Genomic DNA, 11,503 nt, shown 5'->3' with positions numbered 1-11,503 from the left:
AGGAAGATTCTAGTTAGTAGTTAAGAGAATTGGACTAGGAGAGACATAACTTACCTCACGTGGCGAAACCTCCAGAGAGGCCACATTCTCTAGTATAAATGATGGCACGGCATCATTGGCTTCCAACTCAGAAATGTTGGAGCCATCACTTGCAAATCCGGCCCCTTGGGCAATGGTGAGTGTCAACTCGTCATGTGCCAAGGTATCTAGATAGTTATCTGCAAGGGAATCAAGAATGTCAACTGAAAAACAATCACTTAATTCCGAAAGGGGATACCTCATAGCTTCAAAGATGTTGAAGCTAATCACTTCACCGTCGAACTCAAAGGTGAGTGATCCACTAAACACATCAATTTTCGTTCTTGCAGTCCTCATAAAGGGACGCCCCAACAGAATAGGGACCTCCTTGTCATCTCCTTCAGTTGGCTCCATGTCAAGGACATAGAAGTCCGCAGGGAATATCAAGCTCGAAACCTGCACAAGAACATCTTCACCATAGACCAAAGGGAATTTGTTGGAACAATCTGCCAATCGAATCACAACATTATCTTGTTTCAAATCACCTAGACCTAGATCCTCATAAATATAGTAAGGCATTACATTGATCGATGCACCTAAGTCTAACATTATCTTTTCAAATGTCATGTTTCTGATTGTACAAGGGATAGAAAAACTCCCTGGATCCTTAAGCTTTGGTGGTAGCTTCCGTTGGAGCACGGCAGAAACCATCTCACTCATTGTGACAACCTCCTTCTCTCGAGTCATCCTCTTATTAGTGCACAATTTTTTCAAAAACTTAGCATACCTAGGATTCTGTTGTATGCATTCAATAAGAGGCATATTCACTTCCACCTTTTTGAAAATGTCGAGCATGACTTGATCAGAGTCATTCTTCTTTTGCTTTGCAAATCTATTGGGGAAGGGAACACGAGGAAGAGCATTAGTTGAAACTAAACCACTAGAGTTAGGATCCTTACCTTTGTCATGCGCGTCATGATCACTTGTGGGAAGAGGCACGACATCATTAGCTTTAGAGGAGGCAAAGTCTTTCTCTATGTCATTAGCATTGAAACTCTCGGCCTCTTTTCCTTTAGAAGGCACGGCCTTCTTGTTTTGCTGCAATTGAGCATCCAAGATCCTCCCACTTCTTGTCATCATGGCCTTCACGTTAGGATTTGGCTCAGTTTGGCTCGGCAACTTACCTCCTTCATGAATCTTGCCCATGAAGTCGATCATTTGTCCCATCTGCTTCTTAAGCTCGGTTATGTCTTTAGAATGAGCTTGTTGACCTGTAACTAAAGCTTGAGTAGCAGAGTTTAAATTTTGTTGCCCTTGAGCAAGGGACTTCAAAAGTTCATCATAGTTAGGTGCAGATGCATTATTTGAACAATGAACGTTAGAGTTAAAGGGAACAGAACATTGAGGTACCTGAGGCCTCACAAACAAACCTGAAGGATGAGGTCCTTGACCTTGAGCATTGGATGGTTGAGAATTGTTGTTCCAACGAAAATTTGGATGATCTCTAAGTCCAGGGTTGTATGTGTTCGAGTATGGATCGTACCTAGGCCTTTGTTGCCCCATGAAGTTCAACTCTTCTTCAGTCATTGCACCATTTGGACAAGTTTCGGTTATGTGATCTTTGAGTGAACAAATGCCACATGCTTGATTGTTGATGCTCGAACCATTGAATGCCTTGACTAGAACGTCAAACTTTCTTTCTAAAGTAGCCATCTGATTTCTTGCATCAACATCATACACCCCACGGCTCTTGCTTCCTCTCTTCTCCTTAGAACTAAATTGGCGATTGTTGTCAGCCAAGTCATCAATCAAGGTGTAGGCTTCTTGACTGGTCTTGTTCATGAATGTGCAGCCACATGCCGAGTCCACCATGCTCTTATTGGTGGTGTTGAGTCTTTCATAGAAGAATTGCACCAAGTCATCCAATGAAATACCATGGTGAGGACACTTCCTTTGTAGTTCCTGAAATTCCTCCCATGCCTCATAGAGTGAATCACCATCCTTTTGAGTGAAGTTTTGAATTTCCCTCCTAAGTCTTTTCGTGAGTTGAGCAGGGAAGAATTGTTTCAAGAACCTCCTAGTCATTTCGTCCCATGTGGTGATTATTCCTGCAGGCAAAGAGTACAACCAACGCTTAGCATCATCCTTAAGGGTAAATGGAAACAAAAGCAACCTCAAGCCTTCTTGAGTAAGATGATGAATTGATTGGAGCTTGCAAATGTCCAAGAACTCCCAATGGTGAACATTAGGGTCTTCCAATGAAGAGCAAGAGTACTTAGGCAGCTGCCCAAGCAATTGAACCAGGATGGAGAAGTTAGCTTCATCAGGTGGAGTGAAAGCAATGCATGAAGGTGATTTAGGGGTGGTGGGAATGAATGCATTCTTGAGTGCCATTGGAGCACTAACATGAATTATGTCACGGTCCGCAATTGTGTCGAGTTTGGAATTGAAGATGAAGGGGAAGGTAAGATCCTCCTCTTCTTCTGATCTAGGTGAAGAGTTTAAGATTGAATTGCTTGGAGATGTTTCGAAATCTAAAGGTCCACTTGTGAAAGAGTTGTTTAAATATCTAAGTGCTTGAATTCGATCCTTGAGCTTTTGTTTTCTCTTAGATATTTCGGACATGCATAGTACATGTGACACTAAAGTTAAAGAGTTAGCATTGAAGAATACACAATGAACACATATAAATCGTGCCTTCCTTTAGTCATTCACACGCACACTTATGGGGAAGGGCACGGCACTATATTGTCAAGTTTACAAAGAGTTAGTTCTTTACGTTTACAAAAGTTCATACAATTCACAAGTTCTTTTTGCCATTTCAATGATTGAACGATCGATTGATTCTACGTTGTAAACCAAGGTGGACGTGCGACCTAAGTATGGATGCCTAGACACAACATCAAGTCTTTGTTTCAGAAGGCCTTGTAGCTCAATCAGAGATAGTGAACATGGTAGGACTCATTTGTTGAACTACGGAGAGCGAACTCCTTATCGACTCCATCACCGAGATGTATGTCAGTCAGTAGTTCTCTGAGATCCAATTTTGGTCCCATGTACCAGAGTAATAAGAGAGCGTGCCCCTTACTCAGCTGGACTTAAACTTGGGTGTTAGACAATTCTCCAAGTGTTAATACAAGCCGCCCTCAACCTCATGCAAAAACTTTGGAAGAAAACATGAGGGGTTGAGGCTAATATTAACAAAAGGAACTTTACCTATTACGTTCGATTTACAACCTACAACAATCATTCATTCAATCATAAAAAATAACAACCTAAGATAAAATTACTGTATGTTAGAACAAAGTAAGAAAATAATATACAAATTTACAATATGAACAGTAAATTCGAAATTAAATGATTGGGATCCATAATGATGGATCCCCGGCAACGGCGCCATTTGATCGGATCGATTACTCGAGATCAATATTAACCCTGTAAGCATCGTTAGTAGTATAAAGTAAGAGGGTATCGTTCACAAACCGGGGATCCAACCAGGGTAAAGAATCACAAACATTTAACAACGAATTCATAAGAGTTTAAAAGGTTTGATATAGGTTCGGATTGAGATATAAAAACAGAAAATAAAACCTAAACTAATATATACATGTGATCAACCAACCAACACATAAACAATCACCAAAACAATTCACATAGAGAAATCGAAACAAGTCCTATGTCTCCTTTTTAGAGTCATGCCGAGATTAGCTCATGAACAACTAAGGTTGGATCATGCAATTTAAGTTCCAAATCAGTAACCTATATGCATAGACACTTAACACATTCAATTCTTGCCACTCGACTTCATTGAAATCTAACATGTTCATCTTACCATACAATCCCAAAGCCATGCATATCGAATTCATCAAGTATGTCACATACTTAACCCCCAATCATGCAATTTCGAAAATCATATAGAAAAGAATAAACATGTTCATAGCATAAGTCTTTAATCCAACAACCTAAATATCATGCTACAATCGCATACATAACACTTAGGAATCGAAATTGTTCATACATAGTACACGGCAGAAACCAAAAACAGAAAATCCATAAAACTGAAACATAAATTCGAATATTTATATAAATTGAATCAAATAGCTATTTCATAGACAAATCGCAGATCTGACCTTTGTCCCTTGTTGTGGCCATAACTTTCTCTAGAAAATAGATATTGAGATGATTCCAACTGGCAATTTCAACTAGACGTTCGTGGATTTTCATCCATATATCATGCACTTTCTCAATCATTCTGAACTGTCCAGGGGAGCTCGTCAAAGTTGGATGATCTACAGTGTCAAAATTCTGATTTCTATAAGGATTGCATATCTTTTGCATTAATTGCATATCTTTTTCCTCCTTTAATGTTGATTTCTTTTGCACAAATTTCTTCCTTTGAATTAGGGAGGAAGCAAAAGTCTTAATTGTTGCAGCCATGTTTAATTTTTCTTACCTCTCCTTATTAAATTTGCTGCATGCCTTCTTTGACTTTCTTGTCTCTTCTCCTTTAATTTGCGGCATGCCTTCTTTGACATTCTTTGGTGCAGGGATTTATGGACATTCTGATACATATTTGTGCTCTATATACAGGAGGAACAAAGTCCCAAGTTTCCCTCATAGCCCTTGGATCAAAAGCAAATCAATGGCTGAGATAATTCCGCCGAACTCACTGGACCTCCGAGCAATGATTCAGTCATATCTCCCTGTAGGAATAAGATATTAATTTGATTCCAAATCCTACAGAAACTAGACTCACATAGCTTTCTATTCATATAAGGTACGTCTTCTAACACAATCGGAGCTATCCAGGGGAGCCCGTCGAAGTTGGACTACAAATCTTGACAGCATTTTCATTCTTGCATGGATTGGGCTTTTAAGTGTATCTTTTTCTCTTTCCTTGTGGAACTAGGATTGCTTTCCTTCTCCAACATGGATTGGTATTTCCTAATAAGAATAAGTACATTAGAAACAAAGAAATACAAAAGGATGAATCCTACTCGAACAAGGAATCATATCTCAACAAGGATTCTTAACACTTAGCACGATTTCATCATCAATTCACTCATAATTACTATAAGCTATGCCTAGACACTTATTCATACAAAAGACACTAAAATATACTATATAAGAGGTAACAAAGAGTAAGAATAGGACATAATCACATTAAGAACGTCACACTTTGTGCTCCTATCACTTATGCTGATTAAAAAAAACAATAAGTGGTTGATAAGTAAAATATCTAAGTATTTATTAAACTAGCTTTTATAAGTGGTTGTTAGTACCAGAAGCAGTGAAAGCGTTTGGTAAACTTAAATTGGCTTATACTTTTAAAGTTTTAATTTATGAAATGACCAAATTAGACATTTTAAAAAATTTATACGAGTTGTTTGGTGATATAACGTATTGAAGTGTATAATTTATGTATCATTTTTCCTTAACTTTTTAAAACTTAAAAATGACATTATGATTATTATGTGACATTTGAAATAAACACATACATATTGGGATCAGTAAGTACAATTAGTTAATTTATGATATTGATTCAATACAACTATTTGAATATAAATCTGTACAATGAATCTTCTCATTAATAGATAACTAATTTCACAGCCAATGGTTTTTCATGACCAATTTCACTGAGGACTGGACATCGTTTACTATTTAGTCGAGTATTCCTGATACCAAGCCAGTGCAATCCAGGGAAGAAAGGCATATTCAGCAATCTGACAAAAGGAAGGCATTATTCACTTCGAATTTCTTCAATTTTGAAAATGATTATAGGACTGATGCATAACCCATGTCACTTACTCTGGAGAACCCACAAAGTTTCACACTAGAGTCGTGCGGTACTTCGATAAAAGAAACAAGGTCAAGCTTTCACGACTTCTGCAGCAAAACAATGTATAAAAGAGCTTGTAAAAGTACTTTCAGGCCACACTCATAACAACCTATAATCTAGTTAATCTTTAACCATGGTCCAACACTCAAAAGAACCTGGTTTATCAGAATTCATAACAATTATTGAGAATCAAACTTGTGCAGAAACAATTCACAAGTACTCTAATGTCCATTCTGCTAATGAGTACTTATTGTAAACAATACAGTCCCTAGGCTTTTCTTATTTGCTACAACAAAAGCCAAACATAGTCATATTGAAGGAATGGCCAAAAACAAGTAAATCATTATACATGCAGCTCTTAACGAATCCAAATCAACATCCACCTTTTTACTACCAATGTTATAAAAATCCACGTCTTAAGAAAACAAATCCAATATTTCCACTATCTGTAGTTGACTTGGCTTTGTAGTATTATCAAAAATAAAACACAATTCTAGCTGAAAGAAAGGCCATTTCTATCTCCAACTGTAACTTGATAACCTCCCTGATAATACCGTTATGCCAATAATTTCCATAATTGAGAAATTTCAATCTGATTAAAACTCTCATCTTATGATGAACACGTTTTGCTCCTAACAACACAAATGACTCAATGCTTTCATAAATTCAAAGAAGCAGACATAACATGTTTTGTATGAAAATCAATTAGTCCATCTTCTTTCCTAGTTTGACCAGGAAAGTGAAGGTTTGACTTTTTGTTGACTAAGTCTTTCCTGGTTTGACCAGGAATCAACTATGTTGACCTTATTTGACCTTTTATCGACTAATTCTCGGATAACCTAAAAACAGTCTAACTTTAGTCGTCGAACGATACTAAACATGCTTTAAGGTTATTAAAGACGCTTAGAAACACATCGACAATTTATTTAATTACTGACACATCTAAGTTAAAGAGTTCTCGATTTCCGAACCCGATGGAAATCAGAACTAGCGATTAGTATTCCTTCCCAAGTTGAAATGATATTTTCACTAAGTTACCTTGAGTTCAAAGTAAAATCATAAAAACCACTTAGTAAAATAGTAAAAGGAAAAGGTAACTAAGATTAACTGTAAAACAATAAAAGTTAACAGTGAAATGGTATCTTTTTGTCAGGGGTAGAAAGGTAATTTCATACATCAGTAAAACTGTAACAGTAAAAACTCAAATTTTCACCTTATCTCTCTGACTACGTTTCCGGCCTCCAATTTCAACTCCGATCAACACCAAAACGACATGCAATTGTTCTAGTACTTCCAAATTAATCCAACAAACAAAGATTCCAAATATAAGCTAAAAGAATCGAGTCTTTACCCCATTGAATTCCTAGAATGAAATATGAGTTGCTACTTCCATATTCCAAACTGCTACACTTCTCCAAGCTACTGCTACTGCCTTGAAATCAAGTCTTTACTCCAAGCTAATCAAGTCTTTAGTCCAAGCTACTGCTACTGCCTTGAAATTCGCATTCTTGAATCTTCCTTGGTCGTCAAAACGTCAAGGACTGAAAGAATGGGTTTGCTAGAAAAGTGGGTTCATCAGCAAAAACGAATACAGAGAATGGAGGTTTAATTGAATTGGGAATTTGAAATAGAGATTGGCTTACCCAAAGAGATCACAAGGAATGGGCTGAGCCTTGACTACTAGTTGGAATCCCCAAATATCTATGTCGGAGGAGTGGTGGCGATACGGCATGAAGAAAAAGAAATTAGTTTAGGCTTGGAATAATTGAATCACATGTTTTCAAGGTATAAGTGAACCAAGAAAGAGATATAGGAGTTGGCTATACCAACAAAAGTCTGATAAGCTCGTCAGAATTATGAGAGTTATTGGAATCCATGGAAGCTTGGGCAGTTTTCCGATGAGGCTAAGAATTTGGATTAAGTGATAATTAATGCGTATCTGGGAGTAGAGATTCAAAAGGAGAATGCCGTATTGTGATTGTATGAGGTGGAATCGCCGAATGGAGAGAGAGAGAGAGAGAGAGAGAGAGAGAGAGAGAGAGAGAGTAAATGGAAGAAGAATTTGGGCCTAATCCTGGGCTCGGGCCATTTTTCCAAGAAGAGATGAGTTGGGATTTTTCTAAAGCCTAGAACCAATTGTTACGAATTGATCCAACGGTTGAAAAACGACAATATTAAATCGACCACTATCGTTAAGTGATGTAAAATGAATTTAGGTAAAATAGTTTAGAACAAATGAAAATAATTTGTAAAGTCAGTAGAAATAAATTTGAGCATCGAAAACACTTATGACGGCGTGTAGTTTAATATCAACGTATTAAACTACGTTATTCGACAAATGTCGATTAATTAGTCCTAATGTGTCTGTTAAACGAGAATAAAAATCTTAGGTATTGCAAAGAGACTGCCAAATGTCTGAAATCCGAGTTTGAGATGAAAGATCTTGGGAAAACTCGATTTTGTTTGGTTCTAGAACTCGAACATAGAGTTAGTGGAATTCTAATCCACTAGTCTGCATACGTTCAAAAGATGCTCAGACGATTTAATATGGACCACGGTCACCCTACTATGATTGGTCGAAGCTTGGATATAAAGAAAGATCCATTCCATCAAAAGCATGATGACGAACAAGTATTGGGACCTGAGGTACCATACTTCAGTGTCATTGGAGCTTTATGTACTTAGCTCAATGCACTAAACCATATATAGCATTTGCTGTGAACTTGTTAGCTAGATTTAGCTCATTACCTACACAACGTCATTGGAATGGTATCAAGAATGTATTTCAATACTTGAAAGGAACCATTGACATGGGTTTATTCTATCCCTACGAAAAAGAGAGACGTTCAGACCTTGGAGGATCCGATGATGACGCCACCGACGGCATGACCACTGTCGATGCCAGACATGGCACCGCCACTCGGCACCTTTGCTGACCCCCCACAACAATGTTACTGCCGGCAATGCCGTTCCCCACGGCTGTGTCACATTTCCCTATTCATCAACCCCAAATAATGTTTTAATTGGTTTTGCTGATGCCGGTTATCTCTCTGACCCGCATAAAGGATGTTCTCAAACAAGGTATGTATTTACCATTGGGAATACGACGATTTCTTGGTGATCAACCAAACAAACCCTTGTAGGGTGTCTCTCACATGTCCTCTGTTGGCGTGGTTCAGATTACCCACAATACTTCGTCAAGCTTCTCGTGCCAAAGCCCCTTTGCATCATCTAACTTCTTCCTTAGGAGACATTTGATTAGTTTGTTAGTGCCTCCACTTGCCCATCAGTTTTGGGGTGCGTGACATTATTGAGTGTAGTGCCCCTTGATGTGCACCACGTGATTAAGAGGTCATTATTGAACTACGTGTCATTGTTTGTGATGATGGACTCCGGCGTACCATGGCGGTGAAAGATATTGCGCTGTAAGAAATGTTGGACCTTCTCAGTTGTTATTGCGGCTAAGGGTGCAGCTTCAATTCACTTGGAGTGATAGTCGATACCCACGATGACCCACTTGAACTGCCATTTTCCGATGGGAAGTGGGCCGATCAAATCCATGTCCCAGAGGCAGTTGATCCATGGGCTGTTTCTGTATGATAGTGGTTCTGAGGATTGTCACGGTATAGGTCTATGTATTTGACATTTGTGGCAACATCTTGCTAACTCATCTGCGCCAGTGGCAAGTGTGGGCCAGTAATAGCCTGTCCACATTGTCGTTCCAGCTAGTGCGCGAGTGCCCTAGTGATTACCGCAATCGCCACTGTGAACCATGTTATTCTTTTATCTAGCATATCTCATGTAAGGTCTTGGAGATGGAAAGATGGTGGAGCACTTCGACCCTGGTATCTTTATTGCACTGATATGGCTGCACCATGGCAAGCCTTGCTAAGGAGTCCACCCTTGCATTACTTGCCCTCGGGATCTGGGTGATGTGATAAAATTCGAACTGTTTCAATAGCGCCATGACGTATGTTAAGTAAGCTGCTAATTGCTCGTCTTTGGCGGTGAAAGACCCGGTGACTTGATTGATTACCAACTGGGAGTCACTGAATACGTTGATACCCGTTGCGCTAGTGTTGAGGGCCAACTGTAGTCCTGCAATCAGTGCCTCGTACTTCGCCACGTTATTAGAGGAAACAAAATTGAACTGAAGAGCATACTCCAGCTTTAGTCCCCCCCCGGTCCGCTAAGAATGATGCATGCACCGCTAGACTTGGCACAGCTGGAACCGTCCACATGTAAGCTCAATGGGAAAACTGTGGTGTTTGCCATGACACCGCTCGGTGCTGTACCAGAATTAACTGTACCGGTCATATCTCGGGGAATCATCTCTGCAATAAAATCAGCTACGACCTGACCCTTTATTACGGTTCGTGGCTTGTACTTGATGTCAAATTCTGTCAGCTCGATAACCCACTTGTTGAGTCTCCCCGAGTGTTCGGGATTCTGCATTACTTGTTTGAGAGGCTGGTTTGTAAGCACGTGGATACTGTGAGCTTAATAGTAATAGCGCAGCCGGCTAGCTGCAATGATGAGTGCGAATGCTAACTGTTCCAGTAGCAGGTATCTTGTCTTTGGACCGTTCATGGCCCTACCGGCGTAGAAGACTGGCAGTTCTTTTGTTCTGTCCTAGCGGACTAGTGCACTAATAACCGCGGTTGTCGATACTGCGAGGTAAAGGTACAGTGGTTCACCTGGCTGCGAGGTTGCCAATAATGGCACTGTGACGAGCTAGTATTTTAGCCCCTGAAAAGCTTCATGGTAGTCAGGTGTTCACTCAATCAATTTTCTCTTGGATTGCTTTAATAGTTTGAAGAACGGTTCACATTTGTCAATCAGCCTTGAGATAAATCGTGATAATGCAACAAGTCTCCCCTAAAGGGCCTCCACATCCTTCTTAAGCACTGGCTGTGCCATGTCCATAATGGCCCGCACTTTTTCCAGGTTTGCTTCTACGTCGTGTTGGCTAACGATGTAGCTCAGGAACTTGCTTGTCGTTACGCCGAAAAAACACTTTTCTGGATTCAGCCGCATCTTGTACTTTTTAAGCACGTTGAAAATGGTTATGAGGTTGGCCACATGGTCCTCAGCTTTGACCCTTTTGGCCAACATATCGTCTACATAGACTTCAATTTCATTGACGATGTGCTTACCAAACATTTGTGTAACACAGCGTACGTATGTAGCCATGCATTCTTTAACCCAAAGGGCATGACATTGTAGCAATAAAGGTCTATGTCTGTAACGAAGGTCGTAACTTTTTGATCCACATGATTCATGTGTATCTAGTTGTGCCCCGAGTAGGCGTCCATCATGCTTAGCAACTCATGACCTGATGTTGCGTCAATGAGTTGGTCAATTCTGGGTAGGGGAAGTTATCTTTAGGACATGCCTTGTTCACAATCTTGTAATCCACACACATCCATCATTTTTCATTGAAATCCACTTTGGGTACTGGACCTCCCTAATGAATTTCATGCCCTTCAACTTGTCGACCTCCTACCATATTACGATACTTTTTTCGTAATGAAAGCTGCGGTGCTTCTATTTGATTGGATATGCAGAAGGTTTGATGTGTAGTTTGTGCATGATGATGTCGGACAAGATGCCAGACATATCCTTGTATGCCATGCAAATACTTCC

At 39.5% G+C, this 11,503-nt stretch overlaps 1 non-coding gene across 1 annotated transcript; it reads left to right on the top strand.

Moving 5' to 3' along the window:
• The first annotated feature begins 1,948 nt into the window (after nucleotides 1-1,948).
• Nucleotides 1,949-2,055, top strand: LOC126796532 (small nucleolar RNA R71). The gene has a single exon (XR_007672376.1). It is a non-coding gene; the product is annotated as a small nucleolar RNA R71 (small nucleolar RNA).
• Nucleotides 2,056-11,503: the final 9,448 nt, after the last annotated feature.

Source organism: Argentina anserina, chromosome 5 (genome assembly GCF_933775445.1).
Source record: "Argentina anserina chromosome 5, drPotAnse1.1, whole genome shotgun sequence".
NCBI classification, from domain to species: domain Eukaryota; kingdom Viridiplantae; phylum Streptophyta; class Magnoliopsida; order Rosales; family Rosaceae; genus Argentina; species Argentina anserina.
This window is presented reverse-complemented; position numbering and strand designations above follow the sequence as displayed.